The sequence below is a fragment of the Carassius auratus genome, chromosome 8, assembly GCF_003368295.1.
Source record: "Carassius auratus strain Wakin chromosome 8, ASM336829v1, whole genome shotgun sequence".
Lineage (NCBI taxonomy): Eukaryota > Metazoa > Chordata > Actinopteri > Cypriniformes > Cyprinidae > Carassius > Carassius auratus.
The window spans coordinates 8621997-8631049 of record NC_039250.1 but is presented as its reverse complement, the minus strand read 5'-3'; positions in this window follow the sequence as shown (position 1 = coordinate 8631049).

Sequence of the window (9053 nt, the reverse complement as noted above, 5' to 3'; positions counted from 1 at the left end):
TGAGTCCAACTCGGCCCCTTTTGGACTCGGACTCGGACTCGATGTTTGTGGACTTGGTCTTGACTCGTACTCGACAAAGGTGGACTCGGACCCAACTCTAATCTAAAGATCCTGAAACAGGACACATATGTTCCAAGTGGGTAGGTATAGAATACCTGAAAGAACATCTAATCATGCGTCTGTTTATACTACAGAAATGATTGTCATATTTTTGGCTCTTCAGTGGGTTGAACACATTAATATACCTAAAGTAGTCATATGTTCAGACTCATTTTCAGTACTATCAAGTTTAAAGTGTGGCGAATCTTCAACAAGACAATTTGTCAGTCATTTTAGAGAGTTTGTTCAGAATACAAGCAAAAACAAATATTTATTTTGTATAGATACCTGCACATATAGGAATAGAAGGTAATAAATAGTGGATCAGATAAAAGCATTAAAATGTCAGACATCATTTAATACTCAAATGAGTAAATTAGAAATAAAAGGATTAATTAAAAAAATAAATAAAAAATAAAAAGATACGTGACAAATTAAATGGGGTGGTGAGAATAAAGGACGACATTTATATAATATTCAAAGAACAGTTGGAAATGAAAGGAGCATTTTGGAGGTAGAAAGGAAGATCTCCTTCCACCTAAAGCTTTGCGTGAAAGAGGAAGAAGGAGTGGTTTGAGCGGGACCGGATGTAATCATTCTGAGTGTGTCAGCGCATAGACATATATAGGTAGACGCCCCATCGAACGCTACTGCCTATTGGCACGAACGAGCCGTGGAGCCGCCATCTTGGACCGGTCGCCAGCTCCACTCAGTGTAACTTGTTTGCCAGGTGCAATGAGCTGTCAGCGCATTAAATTAATCATATCTCACTGAATACCTAACTGATTTTGACGCGGGGTTTTTTTTGCTGCAAAGGTCATTCATGCAGCTATGATACAGGACACATGATTCAGCGTATTTTAATATTCATAATAGGTATAAAGTGACATATTATAGTCTGATATAATATATAAGTCACCACACGCCCAAAATCTAAATATGTGAGGTAGGATATTTATAAATCACACACTATAAATATGATAAAGAAGCAGAAACAGATAGTTGCAGTAAAATAAGATATTTTAATAAGTTGAAGAAACAGTTTATTATAATTTGTGACACACTCTCTCTGGTTCTCTCTCTCTCTCTCTCTCTCTCGCACACACACACACACACAAACACACACACACACACACTTCTCTCTCTCCATCTCACACACACACACACTTCTCCCTCCCTCCCTCTCTCTCCATCACACACACACACACACACACACACACACACACACACACTTGTGAGGTTATAAAACTGCTCTCTTATAATTATTTTTAAAAAAGCATGCAAAATGCAGAACCACCAAGGAGGGAGAGAGAGTGAGATGACAGGATGAGACAATACAATTTAGCACGCACACACACACAAACCTGCTCCAACGCCGTCTTCATGCAGTTTACCATGCTTACTGCCTGCAATGCATTGTAATGTAACATTGAAAATCTGGGATTTTTTCAGTAAAAAAAATACTAAAATTTGACAAAAAATATTTTATTTTTGTTATAATTGTGATTTTATAATATTTAGATATGAATCCAACTGAATCTAACTTGTGAAAAGATATCTTTCAGGTAGTCAAATAGCAAATAGCATATAGTGGAGCTCTATAGCCATCTAGTGGTTAAAGTTATATATATATTTTTTTTTTTAAACTTCCTTTTCCAAAAAATGGGTATAAATGTTACATTAAATCATTTAAAATTGTCCATGTTATCCCCATGAATGAACGTTAGAAATCTGTGTCTTTTATAAAGTGAATTTTACATAAAATGCTGTTTTTTTGTAAAAAGCCTATTTAAATAAATATGTATTTGTTTATAGAAATTTAGAAGATATCATAAATCCTCCAAAAACTGCACAAATGTTGAGTAAAAACATTAACAAACAGAGTAAAATTACATTTGTAAATATATATATATATATATATATATATATATATATATATATATATATATATATATATATATATATATATATCTTGTTACAAAATTAAATGTTATTGTCAAAAAACTGGACAGTGTGTGGACAGGAAACGAAGACCATCAGAGGGTTAATATACATTACTTCCTGACATCATGTGCACAAAATAAAAAAATAACAATAGTAGTAATAATAGTAATGTTAAATCTTACTTGTGAAAAGTAATCCCGAGCCGTACTTGCGATGGTCCGCCGATTAGAACAGGAAAATGCTGCACAGTGCTCTGGCATCTTAACTGCTGCTACGCAACGAAACTAGGAGTACGACCGGTTCAAGATGGCGGCCGCAAATCTCGTCGCCCAGCGGCCAATAGGGCGTCTACTTATATGATGTCTATGTGTCAGCGGTGCTGTGAGATCGTTTTACCGGAGGCTTCGCAAACTCTGCCGGAGGATCTTTTTTTCTTTCGCTTAACTCTCTGTCAGTAATATTCTAGTTTTTTAATGTTGTAGTTAGTGGTAAAGAATAGCATAGTTTTGACAAGTATCTTGTGCTGGTGTTTTAAAGACGGGGTCCGATGTATTTTCTTTGAGATCAGCGTAGATGCCTTCCATCTTTTTTCTTTTGTTTGAACTTTTTCTCACATTGTGACAAAACGCCAAGTTTCTGGTTTGTATCGCCGCTTTACATTCGTTTCTTTTTTTAGTTTTGAGGTAAGGTATAAGTGATAAATGCTTTCTTTTCTAGCTGGTAACAAAACAACCTTTTTAAATTGTAATACTACAATCTCTCACATCTTTTTCGCGTGTTGCTTAACGAAAACATATCTGTTCATTTTTGAATTGTTTAGTTGTTTTAGATAAATAACCAGTAACCTAGTTTTTTTTTTTTTGTTACAAATTTAACGTTTTACACTTTTCCAACTACGAAAACGATCATTACATCGTTTCCATTTCGTATGTGTTTATAACCTTTTTCTTGAAATGCACTGTGTACTTAAAACCTTAATAAAAACTTTCCTTATACCATTTTCATGATTTCGCCCTTTTCAGAGTTTAACAAAAAAGCACATAGATCCCAACACATTTTCCCCTCCCTCACCAAAATTCCTTCTTAGGTTCGTAAGTTCATATCTAGATCACCGGGGTGTACAGGGAGGGGAGGGGGTGTAGAACAGATGGCTTTTATGACCCTCATCAATCAAATTTTGATGGCACTACCAGCCCTGGATCCTCTCTGTAGTGTGCAGACTGGTTAATTAATTATAGAAGTGTTTCACATTTTTAAAAGCATGTCTTAGGTCACGGTACATCTGTCTGGCCAGTGGCGTAGCAAGCTTTTCACAAGTGACGGGGATGGATGTGGTTTGTTTATAAATAGTGTTGGGCGATATGGTTATTTTTCAAATCGTCATGAGATCGACGATGCACAATATTATCGTGCCTGGGTGGAGCAAGAGAGAGACTCTTTGTTCCTGTCATAGCATAACTATTTGGTGTTTTAAATCGCGCAGGTGCACGAGAGAGAGCCTATCGAATCACCAATAATCAAAAAAATATACTTTCAAACATACTGATAAACTAACGTTAAATATAAAAATACTGTATTTAAAACAGCTAGTTCATATATAGTCAGACGCAACTGTTATATCACGCGTCCTGTGACAATAAGTCCTGCTGGTAGTTATCAGTCTAAATGTTCTGTAAAGTCCATAAACGGTGAAAATCAATAGTAGATTTCATTTAAAGTCCAGCAGTTTAACACTAATATTGGGCATAAATGAACACATTAAAAATAAAGGATTTAAAACAGGTAAGTTCATATATTTGGAGTAAGTTTGAACTGATGTATCAGTCATACAGCGCTCTGGACCGCGCGCCTTATGACGAGACTGACGCACACGATACAATTGTCTATCAGCACAACTCTATTTATAAACAATAAAAACGATGAATACAGTGACAGAGGGGTACAAAATGCAGGGCTTAAAGTTCTCTGGCACTGTGCTGGATTTCCGGCTTGCAGCGTTTGGCTGAAAAAAAAAAAAATCCTACATTAAAAAAAAAAAAAACGCCCACAAAAAGCTTTTTCTCTGGTGGTATAAATAATCTAAAAATTTACTGTTTTTTAAACATTAAAATGATATACACTTTTCATTCATAGTTCTTCAACAGGTATGCAAACAATGTCATCATTTTTCACTTTTTTCTCTTCAACAGGTAACGTTACAATCAAACACAACAGGTAAGTATCCACAAAAGTATTCAGCTAATGGCAGTTTGTCCCCCCTCCTCATCAATTACTTGCCTTCTTCATCACAGTTATGTTATACATTGCATGCCACATAACGTTACATAACCGAATTTAGCTAGCTGCTGAACAATATCCCAATAATAGCAATTAGCATTAGTCTAAAAAACTAAATATAATACCGAAAACTCTCGACACGTCAACAAAACGATAACAGAACATCTTCCAAAACACATATCAAGCTTATTTAAAAAACCTCGAAAGCATAAACACTCATAGTACTTGGAAAAGGAAGATGTAAATAACAATAACCATAACTTCCCGCCTCCTTAGCACGAGCTGACCGATAACACCCCAAGAGAGGTGGGACTTAAGGCAGAACAGCCAATCATCAGCCGGTCACACTCAAAGCCGGTGTCATGTTTGAGAGGGAGGGGGAGAGGAGGCAGCCGCAGCGAGCACAGACACAGAGCAGCCAGAGAAACGGAGGAGCGATTAAGGCATTTGTTCAAAACTGCAGAAAAAGTGCGGGTGTGACGCCAATGCGTCTGGCTGTATGTATTTATGTGTATTTCCCGGTATTTCCCAGCCAGTACTTGTGACGTCACGTGGAAAGTATGAACTAATAGGATCTTGCCAGGATGTTGCCAGATTTAATATACAAAAGTTGGTGTTCTGAGGTGTGAACAATCGTCGCCTGCATGCCAGATAGTTGTTGTTCGATTGGATGCACACTTGGATGCATTTTGTCAGCATTTGTTGCCCGCCAGTTATCCATGGTAGTCAAGTGACTTCAAAGTATGAATTGTGTGTTTATGTTAATCACAACAACGAAGTTGTCAGGTGTATATGTCATCTGAGGAGATTTACGTTACAAAGATTAACCGAGTGTTGTATTATGTATCATTGCAATTACTTGGTTTTGTTAAACTAAAAAAACATATGCTTTAGAATATGAAGAAGAATTATAAAGGACTATGGATATACAGCCTACAAGATTTACATTACTGTATTAACAGAATTGAATTGATTGTGATGAACAGTACTAGTAAATAAATAGAAGCAGAAACTGCAGCAAAATATGTTACACTGAATATTAAAACAGAGAATATTGCACAGAATGTGAAGTATTTCATTGCACTACAGTACAGGGTCCAGTTTAATAACAAACGGTCCATGTGTCAGACACTTCACTATCTTGAGGCTACGAGTTACTTATCTTGAGGCCACGAGTTAGTATCTTGAGGCCACGAGTTAGTATCTTGAGGCCACAAGTTAGTATCTTGAGTGTATGAACTGGTATAACCAATTTGTGGTAAGTAACTATTCAAACCCCAAACAGGTATGTGTGTGATTGGGTAAGCTGTCACTGCATTAAGTGTTGCGTATGGCTGTAGCACAGGCTGGCCAAAGGTGTCATAAGTGTAAAACTGTCTTGACCTTTTCTCCGTCGTAGACCTTCTTACTGCAGCTTCAGTCCCTTCACTTGGACTTGATACTCTGTCTGGCTTGACAAAAGCAACTGCTTCCCTCTTCTTCAATGTAAGTATTTGGTCCTCTTGCTGACAAATTTTCCAGTACCTTTGATTCCTCCCTTCTGTGTATTTGATTGTATTCTTCCCTAACAGGTACTCGCTCAGGTAGACGACTGTTCCCTGGTTCCGTCCAGCTGACTGGGACTCTCAACCAGTATCCTCTTACACTATTTTCTTCATCTAAGTCTGTCGTGTCACTTTCTGTGATGCTTTCTTTGTTGGGTGTCTGACTTCTTGTCTTTCTCCGTTTTCCAGGTTTCAATGATCGAGGTGTCATCATGGGAGCTTCCACAGGTAAGTTATTGATCAGCATTAGTAGGTCCTGGTGTAGCATCCTGGTTTTATTACTGTCTCCATTCTCAGGATAAACTACATAAACTGGGTTATCTTAGACTTGATCCTTCACCACGTAGACCACTTTTTCCCAGTGGGATCACAACTTCCCTGGGCCCCCTTGTTCTCCAAGGTTTCTGACGAGCACTCTGTCTCCTGCTCGGATTGAGTCGATCCTTACCTCAGTCAAGAGAGTCAAAGAAGGCCAGGCACTCACTTGTCAAGCAGTTTCAGAGACTGTTAGGGCTTATGGCAGCTGCGTCCAACATGATACCTTTTGGCCTCCTGCACATGAGTCCCCTACAGTGGTGGCTCAAGACCAAGGGTTTTTCCCAGAGGGGAACCCACTTCGAACTCTCAAGGTCATCTGTCGATTCCTTCGTGAATTAGACATGTGGGAGAAACCTTGGTTCTTCAATCAGGGCTCGGTGCTGGGAGCTCTTTGTCACCGTGTAATGCTAGCGACAGATACGTCCCTCACTGATTGGGGTACGGTCATGAGTGGCCAACCTGCCCACAGTCTGTGGAGTGGTCGCCATCTGACAGATGCTAGCTGTGCATCAAGTATTGAAATATTTTCTCCCAGACCTGAGAGGTCACCATGTGTTGGTGCGCACTGACAAAACATTGGCGATCTCTTACATCAGTCACCAGAGAGATCTGCATTCGCACCCCTTGTACAAGCTGGCACACCAGATCCTTCTGTGGTCCCAGGACAAACTCCTCTAGTTCGGAGCAGTGTATATTCCTGGGAGATTGACTGTGGGAGCAGACATACTGTCGAGACAGGAGCTGAGGCCGGGGGGCTTCACCCCGAGGTGGTGAAGTAGATATGGAGAGTTTTTGGACCTCTTTGCACCTCAAGAGATATTGCAATGTCCCCTCTGTTTTTCTCTAGTTCATCCAGCTCCTCTGGGACTGGACACTATGATACAGGCCAGGCTGATGCCCTGTCGCTCTGGTTTCCCCCTATCACTCTGCTCCCGGGAGTTCTGGCAAGAGTACACCGGGATGGGGTCAGTCTTCTATTAGTAGCCTTGTTCTGGCCAGGCCCAATATGGCTCGCAGATCTGATTTCTCTCCTCGACGGCTTTACGTGGAAGATTCTGATCAGGACAGATCTACTCTCTCAGGTACAGGGCAAATTAATTTACCCTAGCCCGGAGTTGTGGAAACTGTGGGGGTGGCCCCTGAGGGGGCACAACTCATAGCATCCGGTCTCTCAACCGAGGTTGTTGAGACCCTCCTCCAATCCAGAGCTCCCTCAACCAGCTGCGCGGCGCATGCCTTTATAGCTTCCTGGTCACTATGTCATCCTGCCCGTGACACGCCCTTCTATTGGACAGATTGCACATGACATTCAGAGTCGATCTTGCCAAAGGCGTTTCCCCAAAGCATTCGACACAGCATCTCGTTCCTTCAAAGGAACAAGGGTTACATTCGTAACCTTGGGAAGTTTTCATCATCTGTGCATAATATCATCCAAAGATTAAGAGAATCTGGAACAATCTCTGTGCGTAAGGGTCAAGGCCTGAAAACCATACTGGATGCCCATGATCTTTGGGCCCTTAGATGGCACTACATCACATACAGGAATGCTATGAGCATACTCGCACCCTAAAGAGAGCAGCCCAAAAAAAGGAGCGCAGCTGGAGGAAAACAAAACTAGAGGTATTTCGTATTGCTTGGCGGGAAAGTAGCATATCCTACAAAAAAGCATTAAAAACTGCCAGATCTGATTACTTTTCTTCTCTTTTAGAAGAAAACAAACATAACCCCAGGTATTTATTAAATAGAGTGGCTAAATTAACGAAAAATAAAGCCTCAACAAGTGTTGACATTTCCCAACACCACAACAGTAATGACTTTATGAAATACTTTACTTCTAAAATCGATACTATTAGAGATAAAATTGCAACCATTCAGCCGTCAACTACAGTATAACATCAGACAGTGCACTATAGACCCCCTGAGGAACAGTTCCACTCAATCTCTACTATAGGAGAGGAAGAATTGTGTAAACTTGTTAAATCATCTAAACCAACAACATGTATGTTAGACCCTATACCATCTAAGCTCCTAAAAGAGGTGCTGCTTCCGGAAGTCATAGGTCTAATTCTCAGAACATAGAGACTCTTTCACCTAGATATCACACTATAGAGACTCTGTCTGTTCCCCGAACTAGAAAATACAAAAAACGTCCAAACCAAGTTAAGGCTAACAATTTAATTGAGGTTCAACAAATAAAAAACAAATGCAATATGGATAAACAAATGATAAAGCTTGGCTTATTGAATATCAGATCCATTTCTACGAAAACACTTTTTGTAAATAATATGATAACTGATCATAATATAGATGTGCTCTGTTTGACAGAAACCTGGCAAAACCTGATGATTACATTATTTTAAATGAGTCCACCCCCCAAGATTATTGTTATAAACATGAGCCGCGTCTAAAAGGCAAAGGGGGAGGAGTTTCTTCAATTTATAACAACGTTTTCAGGATTTCTCAGAGGGAAGGCTTCAAGTATAACTCGTTTGAAGTAATGGTGCTTCATATAACATTATCCAGAGAAACCAATGTTAATGATAAATCCCCTGTTATGTTTGTACTGGCTACTGTATACAGGCCACCAGGGCACCATACACACTTTATTAAAGAATTTGGTGATTTTACATCCGAGTTAGTTCTGGCTGCAGATACATTTTTAATAGTTGGTGATTTTAATATCCATGTTGATAATGAAAAAGATGCATTGGGATCAGCATTTATAGACATCATGGCTGCATAGAAGAAGGATCCAGATACTGAAATGGCCAGCATGCAGTCCAGATCTTTGTATAGCTAAGGGACACATAAATTCAAGCATATAAATTTTTGTATTCATTGGATAGGGGGTTTTCGTACCTATATGTATCG